Source organism: Saimiri boliviensis, chromosome 12 (genome assembly GCF_048565385.1).
Source record: "Saimiri boliviensis isolate mSaiBol1 chromosome 12, mSaiBol1.pri, whole genome shotgun sequence".
Lineage (NCBI taxonomy): Eukaryota > Metazoa > Chordata > Mammalia > Primates > Cebidae > Saimiri > Saimiri boliviensis.
This window is the reverse complement of record NC_133460.1, coordinates 23340431-23351459: the sequence shown is the minus strand read 5'-3', so window position 1 is coordinate 23351459 and position 11029 is coordinate 23340431.

Genomic DNA, 11029 nt, shown 5'->3' with positions numbered 1-11029 from the left:
ATCCTGTAATCCCAGCACTTTGGGAGGCCGAGGCGGGTGGATCACAAGGTCAAGAGATCGAGACCATCCTGGTCAACATGGTGAAACCCCGTCTCTACTAAAAATACAAAAAATTAGCTGGGCATGGTGGCGCGTGCCTGTAATCCCAACTACTCAGGAGGCTGAGGCAGGAGAATTGCCTGAACCCAGGAGACGGAGGTTGCGATGAGCCGAGATCGCGCCATTGCACTCCAGCCTGGGTAACAAGAGCGAAACTCCGTCTCAAAAAAAAAAAAAAAAAAGTGATCAGCCTGTCTCAGCCTCTCAAAGTGCTGGGATTACAGGCATGAGCCACCAGGCCTAGCCCACGTTTGTTTTTTGGTTTTTGGTTTTTGTTTTTTTGTGTGACAGAGTCTCATTCTGTTGCTCAGATTGGCACAATCTCAGCTCACTGCAACCTCTGCCTCCTGGGTTCAAGCAATTCTCATGCCTCAGCCTCCCAAATAGCTGGGATTTCAAGCACCCACCATCACACGCAGCTAATTTTTGTATTTTTAGTAGAGACAGCGTTTCACCATGATGGTCAGGCTGGTCTCAAATTCCTGATCTCAAGTGATCCAGCCACCTTGGCCTCCCAAAGTTTTGGGATAACAGGCATGAACCACCGTGCCCATCCCACGTTTTGTTTTGGTTTGGTATGGTTTGATTTGAGACAAGGTCTCACTCTGTTGCCCAGACACGAATGCAGTGGTGCAATCTCGGCTCACTGCAACCTCTGCCCCCTAGGTTCAAGCCATTCTCCTGCTTCAGCCTTCAGAGTAGCTGGGATTACAGGCACGTGTCGCCCAGCTAATTTTTGAATTTTTAGTAGAGATGAGGTTTCACCATGTTGGCCAGGCTGGTCTTGAACTCTTGACCTCAAATGATCTGCCAGCCTCGGCCTCCAAAGTAGCACGATCCATGGCACTCAGCCCCTCATGTATTTTGAATTAAATTATCCCGTTTTATTTAACAAAGGGAAATGCCTTTGTTGTTCACCAGTAATTAAGGGCAAAGACCAATTTCACTTAGTTACTGGTGCATCCAGTACAGCTGGCATGGCCCCTGCCTTAAGGAAGGACACAAGCAATGTTGAAATAGTCCTTAGAAAGAACTTCCATATCTTATAAACATCTCAAATGTTAAAAAAAAAAAAAAAATAGAGCAAAAGTGAAACTTTTTACATCTCTGGGGTTTTTTCTTTTTGAGTCAGAGTCTTACTGTGCACATAGGCTGCAGGGCATTGGCGTGATCTCGGCTCACTGCAACCTTTGCCTCTTAGTTCAAGCGATTTTCCTGCCTCAGTCTCCTGAGTAGCTGGGACTGCAGGCACATACTACCGCACCCAGCTATCCTCTTAGATTTTATAAACATAAAAACATTTTTTTTTTTTTTGAGACAGAGTTTCGCTCTTGTTGCCCAGGCTGGAGTGCAATGGCACGATCTTGGCTCACCACAACCTCCACCTCCGAGGTTCAAGTGATTCTCCTGCCTCAGCCTCCCAAGTAGCTGGGACTACAGGCAGGCGTCACCATGCTGGGCTAAGTTTTTGTATTTTAGTAGAGACGGGGTTTCACCATGTTGGCCAGGAAGATCTCGATCTCTTGACCTCATGATCCGCCTGCCTCAGCCTCCCAAAGTGCTGGAATTACAGGCATGAGCCACCATGCCTGGCCTAATGTTTGCATATTTTAGTAGAGACAGGGTTTCCCATGTTGGTCAGGCTGGTCTTGAACTCCTGGCCTCAAGTGATCCACCAGCCTCCACCTACCAAGGTGCTGGGATTACAGGCCTAAACCACTGTATCTGGCCTCTAATTGTTCTTTCTATATGGAAGTACCGATATATTGATGAGTCATATGCATAACAAAGTCCACGCCTTTTTTTTTTTTTTTTTTTTTTCGAGACTTAGTCCCGCTCTGTCACCCAGCCTGGAGTACAGTGGCATGATCTCAGCCTCCTGAGTTCAATCAATTCTCCTGCCTCAGCCTCCCAAGTAACTGGAACTACAGGCACCTGCCACCATGTCTGGCTAATTTTGTGTGTGTGTGTTTTTTTAGTAGAGATGGGGTTTCACCATGTTGGCCAGGCTGGTCTCAAACTCCTGACCTCAGGTGATTCACCCGCCCCTGCCTCCCAAATCCTTACAGGCGTGAGCCACCACGCCTGGCCAACTTTTTTTTTTTTTTTTTTTTTTTTTGAGATGGAGTTTCAGTCTTGTTGCCCAGGCTGGAGTGCAATGGTGAGATCTCAACTCACCACAACCTCCACCTCTCAGGTTCCAGCAATTCTGCCTCAGCCTCTTGAGTAGCTGGGATTACAGGCAGCCACCACCAGGCCCAGCTAATTTTGTATTTTTAGTAGAGACAGGGTTTCTTCATGTTGGTCAGTTTGGTCTCGAACTCCCAACCTCAGGTGATCCACTCATCTTGGCCTCCCAAAGTACTGGGATTACAGGCATGAGCCACTGTGCCTGGCTGACTTTTTTTTTAGAGACAGGGTCCTGTTCTGTCGCCGAGGCTGAAGTGCAGAGGTGTGATCCTAGCTCACTGCAACCTCAAACTCCTGGGCTGAAGTAATGCTCCCACCTCAGCCTCCCATGTAGCTAGGACTATGGGTGCACAACACCACACTTGGCTTATTTTAAAATTTTTTGTAGAGATGGGGTCTTGCTATGTTGCCAGGGCTGGTCTTGAACTGCTGGGCTAAAGCGATGCTCCCACCTCAGCTTCACAAAGTGCTGGGATTACAGGTGTGAGCCACCATGGCGGGCTGACTCATAGTCTTTTTATTTTTTATTTTATTTATTTATTTATTTATTTTTTTATTTTTTTGAGACGGAGTTTTGCTCTTGTCACCCAGGCTGGAGTGCAATGGCGCGATCTCGGCTCACCGCAACCTCCGCCTCCTGGGTTCAGGCAATTCTCCTGCCTCAACCTTCTGAGTAGCTGGGATTACAGGCACACACCACCATGCCCAGCTAATTTTTTGTATTTTTAGTAGAGACGGGGTTTCACCATGTTGACCAGGTTGGTCTCGATCTCTCGACCTTGTGATCCACCCGCCTCGGCCTCCCAAAGTGCTGGGATTACAGGCTTGAGCCACCGTGCCCAGCCCATAGTCTTTTTAATACCATTTTTTCCCAGCATCTATAAAATGGTCATTCAGGAGAGTATAGAAACAGCTTCTCTGATGAGTGAATTGCTCATCAGATTCTGATGGTAGTCAATGGAATTAACATCGGTAAGAAGCAGTTGAGACCTGTAAGAGCCAAGAGAGACTATTTGAAGAGAGTGCCCAGATGACCTGCAAACAAGTTTACTACAATGAGGCCCCTGAATTTGGAGAAGCAATGAAGGAAGGAGAAAGGACTAAAATAACAGTTGGTTGTTCCAACATTCCAAATGGGAAAAATAGAAAAAACCACTGATATACTTGAAGGATATACTTGAAGTATATCCTTCCAGAACTTTTAAATGTATATTAAATATACATTGTATATTTAATGTATATTAAATTTAATGTATATTAAATATACATTGTATATTTAATCACCATACCCGCTAATCCATCATTCTAGGGAAATGTACAGGGGATCACTATAAAAGTTTCTCTCTCCCTCACCCCAGCCCCAAGCCTTTCCAAAGGCAGAAAAGTTGACCACTTGTCAAATAGGAGGTTAACATCTGCCGTGGGTGTTAGCATGGCAGGAAGAACTCAGCCGTGTCGCTGAGCATCCAGTTATTGAAGCGTGGAGTACATGGTACAATTCCTTATCACTGTTAGTGGCCTCCTGTATCTGTCAGGGTTCAAAGGGAGAAACACCACCAGTCACGCGTATGTGAGATGTGTTTCAGGGATCTGACGTTACGCAACTGCTGGAGGGAGTGGAGCGCTGCAGGAACATGCTGGAACGCACCTCGGTTCTCCTGTTCTCCGTGCCTGTGACCTCAGCAGGGAGGACTTCCCGTAGAGGGCGGGACCCTTCTCCAACAAGCTGCACAGGCCTGGCCTCGGAAAGGCGAAAGGAGGCGCCAAAAGAGGCTGAGCGCCTGGCACAATGGCTCATGCCTGCAGTCCAGGCACTTTGGGAGGCCGAGGCGGGCGGATTGCTTGATCTCAGGAGTTCGAGAGCACCCTAGCCAACATGGCAGGATCCCAGTCTCTGCTAAAAACACAAAAAACGTAGCCGGAGGTGGTGACGCCAGCTCGTGGTCCCAGGTACCGGAGCGGCTAAGGCTAGAGGTGGCTGAGGCTGCAGTGAGCGGTGATCACGCCGATTGCACTCCAGCCTGAGCCACAGGGCCAGACCAGGTCTCAAGAAAAAAACAAAGGAGGCCGGCGGCGGCCGCTCTCCACCGGGCCTGGGAGCCCGGGTCCCGCCCAGCGCTGCAGGCGCGCCCGGGCCCGCCCCTGCCGGCAGCCGGGAAGGGGGCTCTGGGCCACGTGGTCCCGCGGCCTACCCGCGCGCTCCGGATGGGCTCAGGTGGCCTGCCTGGAGCTTCCCTGAGACGAGTTAGCGTTGGGCGACCTCAGGGCTTCCTGATACCAGGCGGCTGAGGGGCAACTTAGTTTTCTGAGGAAACTGTTTTTTCTTTCTCCACAAAAGAGGTTAGCCCTATCCCTCGTTTCTCGTTTTTCACCCGTGTCTCTCATTGCCCCCACATACCAGTTTTAACCACAGTTGAACTGGGAAGGAGTTGGGCACGGTGGTGGCATGAGCCTGTGGTCCCACCTGCACATCAGGCTGATGCCAGAGGGATCTCTTGAGCCTGAGAGGTCAAGGCTGCAGTGAGCCGGGATCGCACCATGCACTACAGCCTGGGCAACACAGTGAGACCCTTAAACAAAAAAATAATTTTACAAGACAAGGCCGGGCACGGTGGCTCACGCCTGTAATCCCAGCACTTTGGGAGGCTGAGGTGGGTGGATCACAACATCAGGAGTTCGAGACCAGCCTGGCCAATGTGGTGAAACCTTGACTCTACTAAAATACAAGAATTAGCTGGGTGGTGGCACGCACCTATAGTCTCAGCTACTCGGGAAGCTGAGGCAGGAGAAGCCCCTGAGTCCGGGAGGCGGAGGTTGCAGTGAGCAGAAATTGGGCCACTGCACTCCAGCCTGGGCAACAGAGGGAGACTCCCAACTCAAAATAATAAAAATAGGCCCGGCACGGTGGCTCATGCCTGTATTCCCAGCACTTTGAGAGGCCGAGTTGAGCAGATCAGGAGGTTGGGAGTTCAAGACCAGCTTCGCCAACATGGTGAAACCAATCTCTACTAAAGATACAAAAAATTAGCCGGGCGCGGTGGCTCAAGCCTGTAATCCCAGCACTTTGGGAGGCCGAGGCGGGTGGATCACGAGGTCGAGAGATCGAGACCATCCCGGTCAACATGGTGAAACCCCGTCTCTACTAAAAATACAAAAAATCAGCTGGGCATGGTGGCGCGTGCCTGTAATCCCAGCTACTCAGGAGGCTGAGACAGGAGAATTGCCTGAACCCAGGAGGCGGAGGTTGCGGTGAGCCGAGATCGCGCCATTGCACTCCAGCCTGGGTAACAAGAGTGAAACTCCGTCTCAAAAAAAAAAAAAAAAAAAAAAAGATACAAAAAATTAGTTGGGCATGGTGGCATCTGCCTGTAATCTCAGCTACTCGGGAGTCTGAGGCAGGAGAATTTCTTTCTTTTTTTTTTTTTTTTTTTTTTTTGAGACGGAGTTTCGCTCTTGTTACCCAGGCTGGAGTGCAATGGCGCGATCTCGGCTCACCGCAACCTCCGCCTCCTGGGCTCAGGCAATTCTCCTGCCTCAGCCTCCTGAGTAGCTGGGATTACAGGCACGCGCCACCATGCCCAGCTCATTTTTTGTATTTTTAGTAGAGACGGGGTTTCACCATGTTGACCAGGTTGGTCTCGATCTCTCGACCTTGTGATCCACCCGCCTCGGCCTCCCAAAGTGCTGGGATTACAGGCTTGAGCCACCGCGCCCGGCCTAGGAGAATTTCTTGAACCTGGGAGGCGGAGGTTGCAGTGAGCCGAGATCAGCCATTGTACTCCAGGCTGGGCAACAGGGCAAGACTCTGTTTCTTAATAAATAAATAAATACCTCGGATTTGTTCCATTGTTCTGGGATTTTTTTTTTTCATAAAGCTCAAAACAAAAATGTTAGCATGACACATTGCTGCTTAATAAATCCCACAATTAAAAAAATAAAAAATACAAATACAAAGATTAGGTTGGCTTGGTGGTGCATGCCTGTAATCCCAGGTACTTGGGAGGCTGAGGCTGGAGAATTGCTTGAATCTGGGAGGTGGAGGCTACAGTGAGCTGAGATCATGCCACTGCACTCCAGCCTGAGCAACAGAGCCAGACTCCATTTCTAAATAAATGAATACCTCAAATTTGTTCCATTGTTCTGGGATAAACCTTGGGATTTATTTTTTTCTTTTTCTTTTTTTTTTTTTTTTGAGACGGAGTTTCACTCTTGTTACCCAGGCTGGAGTGCAATGGCGCAATCTCGGCTCACTGCAACCTCCGCCTCCTGGGTTCAGGCAATTCTCCTGTCTCAGCCTCCTGAGTAGCTGGGATTACAGGCACGTGCCACCATGCCCAGCTAATTTTTTGTATTTTTCGTAGAGACGGGGTTTCACCATGTTGATCAGGATGGTCTCGATCTCTTGACCTCGTGATCCACCCGCCTCGGCCTCCCAAAGTGCTGGGATTACAGGCTTGAGCCACCGTGCCCGGCGGGATTTATTTTTTTCATAAATAAAATGCTAAAAACAAAAATGTTAGCATGACACATTGCTGCTTAATAAATCCCATCATAAAAAAATATAAAAGTTCTAGGCCGGGTGTGCTGGCTCATGCCTGTAATTCCAGCACTTTGGGAGGCTGAGGTGGGCAGATCACGAGATCAGGAGTTCGAGAGCAGTCTGGCCAACGTGGTGAAACACTGTCTCTACTGAAAAAAAAACACAAAAATTAGCTGGGTGTGGCGGTGGGCACCAGTAATCTCAGCTACTTGGGAGGCTGAGACAGGAGAATCGCTCGAACTCAGGAGGCAGAGGTTCCGGTGAGCTGAGATCTTGCCACTACACTCCCACCCAGGCAATAACAACAACAAAAGTACATATATACATGTATATATACGTGTATATATATATATATTCTGACAAAAAAGCTAGACAATATCAAATGCAAAGCATCAAGTCAACTCTCAGAGCAGGGCCTGGAACTCACCTGGCCTGGCCCACCCTCTGTGCCATCACCCTCTGTCCCAGGAGAGTCAGGCTTAAGAGCCACTACCGGGCCGGGCGCGGTGGCTCAAGCCTGTAATCCCAGCACTTTGGGAGGCCGAGGCGGGTGGATCACGAGGTCGAGAAATCGAGACCAACCTGGTCAACATAGTGAAACCCCGTCTCTACTAAAAATACAAAAAATTAGCTGGGCATGGTGGTGCGTGCCTATAATCCCAGCTACTCAGGAGGCTGAGGCAGGAGAATTGCCTGAACCCAGGAGGCGGAGGTTGCGGTGAGCCGAGATCGTGCCATTGCACTCCAGCCTGGGTAACAAGAGCGAAACTCCGTCTCAAAAAAAAAAAAAAAAAAAAAAAAAGAGCCACTACCTAGTTTTGTTCTCACTCCCACCCCCCCTAACCTGTAGGGCTTGTGGTTAGGCAGGAACGTGGGGCTGATCACAACCTTAGGGCCAGACTCCTCCATCCAAATCTGGGGGTTTTGAAATAGCAGTTATGCTGAGAAGGAATTTTATGTATTTACTTTATTCTTTTTAATTTTTTTTTTAAGATGGGGTTTCACCAGAAAAAGAAAAAAAAAGAAGTTTTTTTTTTTTTTTTTTTTTTTTTGAGATGGAGTTTTGCTCTTGTCACCCAGGCTGGAGTGCAATGGTGCGATCTCGGCTCACCGCAACCTCCGCCTCCTGGGTTCAGGCAATTCTCCTGCCTCAGCCTCCTGAGTAGCTGGGATTATAGGCACGTGCCACCATGCCCAGCTAATTTTTTGTATTTTTTAGTAGAGACGGGGTTTCACCATGTTGACCAGGATGGTCTCGATCTCTTGACCTCGTGATCCACCCGCCTCGGCCTCCCAAAGTGCTGGGATTACAGGCTTGAGCCACCGCGCCCGGCCCCAAGAAGTTTTTTTTAAAAAGCAGAAACAAACAAACAAAAAGATGGGGTTTCACCATGTTGGCCAGGCTGGTCTCGAACTCTCGACCTCAGGTGATCCACCAGCCTCAGCCTCCCAAAGTGCTGGGATTACACGCATGAGCCACCATGCCCGGCCTTATTTTTTTATTTACTTTTTTTTGAGATTGAGTCTTGCTCTGTTGCCCAGACTGGGGTGCAGTGCTGTGATCTTGGCTCACTGCAACCTCTGACTCCTGGGTTCAAGCGATTCTCTCTGGCTCAGCCTCTCACGTAGCTGGGATTACAGGTGCCCACCACCACGCTTGGCTAATTTTTGTACCTTTTTTTTTTTGAGACCGAGTCTTACTCTGTTGCTCAGGCTAGAGTGCAGTGGCACGATCTCAGCTCACTGAAACCTCCGCCTCCCAGGTTTAAGTGATTCTCCTTCCCCAGCCTCCCAAGTAACTGGAATTACAGGCATGCACCACCATGCCCAGCTAATTTTTTTGTTAATTTTAGTAGAGACAGGGTTTCACCATGTGTTGCCAGGCTGGTCTCAAACTCCTGACCTAAGGCGATCCACCAGCCTCGGCCTCCCAAAGTGCTGGGATTACAGGCACAAGCCATCACGCCTGGCATAATTTTTGTATTTTTTAGTAGAGACACAGTTTCACCATGTTGACCAGGCTGGCTTTGAACTCCTGACATCAGGTGATACGTCTACCTCAGCCTCCCAAGGTGCTGGGATTACAGGTGTGAGCCACCGCACCTGGCCAGGAATTACTTTTAATAGGTTACGGACCAGGTGTGCTGGCTCACACCTGTAATCTCAGTACTTTGGGAGGCCAAAGCAGGCGGGTCACCTGAAGTCAGAAGTTCGAAACCAGCCTGACCAACATGGAGAAACCCCCATCGCTACTAAAAGTACAAAATTGGCTGCGTATCTTGAAAAAATAAAACACAAAATTAGCTGGACGTGGTGGCACACGCCTGTAATCCCAGGTACTTAGGAGTCTGAGGCAGGAGAATTGCTTGAACCTGGGAGGCAGAGGTTGCAATGAGCTAAGATCATGCATTGCACTCCAGCCTGGACGACAAGAGAGAAACTCTGTCTCAAAAAAACCAAAAAAACAAAAATAGGTTACCTTGAGTGAGGGATGGTAAGGTTAGATGCAGCACAAGAAACAGTTTTCAGAGCTTTACAGTTTTTGTTTTGTTTTTTGTTTTTTGAGACAGAGGCTTTAATTCACTAAGGCTGGAGTTCAGTGGCACCATCTTGGCTCACTGCAACTTCTGTCTCCCAGTTTCAAGACATTCTCTCTCCTCAGCCTCCTGACTACCTGAGTCTACAGGCGTGTGCCACTACGCCTGGATAATTTTTGTGTTTTTAGTAGAGACAGGGTTTCACCATGTTGGCCAGGCTGGTCTTGAACTCTTGGCCTCAAGTAATTTGCCTGCCTCGGCCTCCCAAAGTGCTGCAATTACAGATGTGGGCCACCACGTCAGCCCAAGTTTGTTTTGTACTCTCATTTCCCTGGGGCTTCACACAAGTGGGGAACTGGGGAAGAACATTTGTTGTGATTTTCGCAGGAAGAGAAGGGTTAGGCAGGGCCAATAGGTTTGGGATTGGCTAATTTGAGTAATTTCTGGGGGCTCAGGGCTGTAAGGGCTGGCCCTAGTTGTCTGGTAACTCGCCCCGGAGTAATTAGGCTGGGTGTATAATGGTCCCTAGTGTTTGAGCCTGATAACAGAGGTGGTTGGGGGTGCAGACATAATCGGCAACTCAAGAAAAGGAACTAACTGGCCTTTAGCCAGGGCCTAAAAACTAGGTCAAGACAGCACACACCCACACACAAACTGCATTGCCTAAAACAATATTCTTTAAAGATATTTACAAAGGGCCACAGATTTTATTAAATACATGATCCTAACCTAAAACTTCAATACTCCCAGTGCTCCCCATTGACTGTATAAAATTATCTTCAATTTGTTTGTTTGTTTGTTTGTTTTAATTGCGTTTTAGGTTTTGGGGTACATGTGAAGAACATGCAAGATTGTTGCATAGGTACACACATGGCAGTGTGGTTTGCTGCCTTCTGTCCCCTCCCCTGTATCTGTCATTTCTCCCCATGCTATCTCTTCCCACCTCCCCACCCCCTGTTTGTTTGTTTGTTTGTTTTTGAGAAAGAGTCTTGCTCTGTGGTTCAGGCTGGAGTGCAATGGTGTGATCTTTGCTCACTGCAACCTCCACCTCCCGAGTTCAAGGAATTATCCCTGGTTCAGCCTCCCGCGTAGCTGGGATTACAGGCGCAAGCCACCAGGCCCAGCTAACTGGAGTGCAGTGGTGCGATGTCAGCTCACTGCAACCTCCAACTCCCTGGTTCAAGTGAGTCTCCTCCCTCAGACTCCCAAGTAGCTGGGATTAAAGATGTGTGCCCAGATGATTTTAGTATTTTTAGTAGAGATAAGGTTTCACCATGTTGGCCAGGCTGGTCTAGAACTCCTGAGCTCAGGTGATCCGCCCACCTTGGCCTCCCAAAGTGCTGGGATTACAGGCGTGAGCCACCACACCCGGCCTATTTTATTTTTTATCTTGGCTCACTGCAACGTCTGCCTCCCGGGTTCAAGCAATTCTCCAGCCTCAGCCTCCCGAGTAGCTGGGACTACAGGCCCGTGCCACCACACCTGGCTAATTTTTTTATTTTTAGTAGAGACGTCTTTCACCATGTTAGCCAGGGTGGTCTCGAGCTCCTGACCTCAAGTGATCTGCCCGCCTTGGTCTTCCAAAGTGCCGGGATTACAGGCCTAACTAAGCCACAGCACCTGGCCTTTTCTGGTGATTTAAAAAATAAATGTTCAGCCAGGT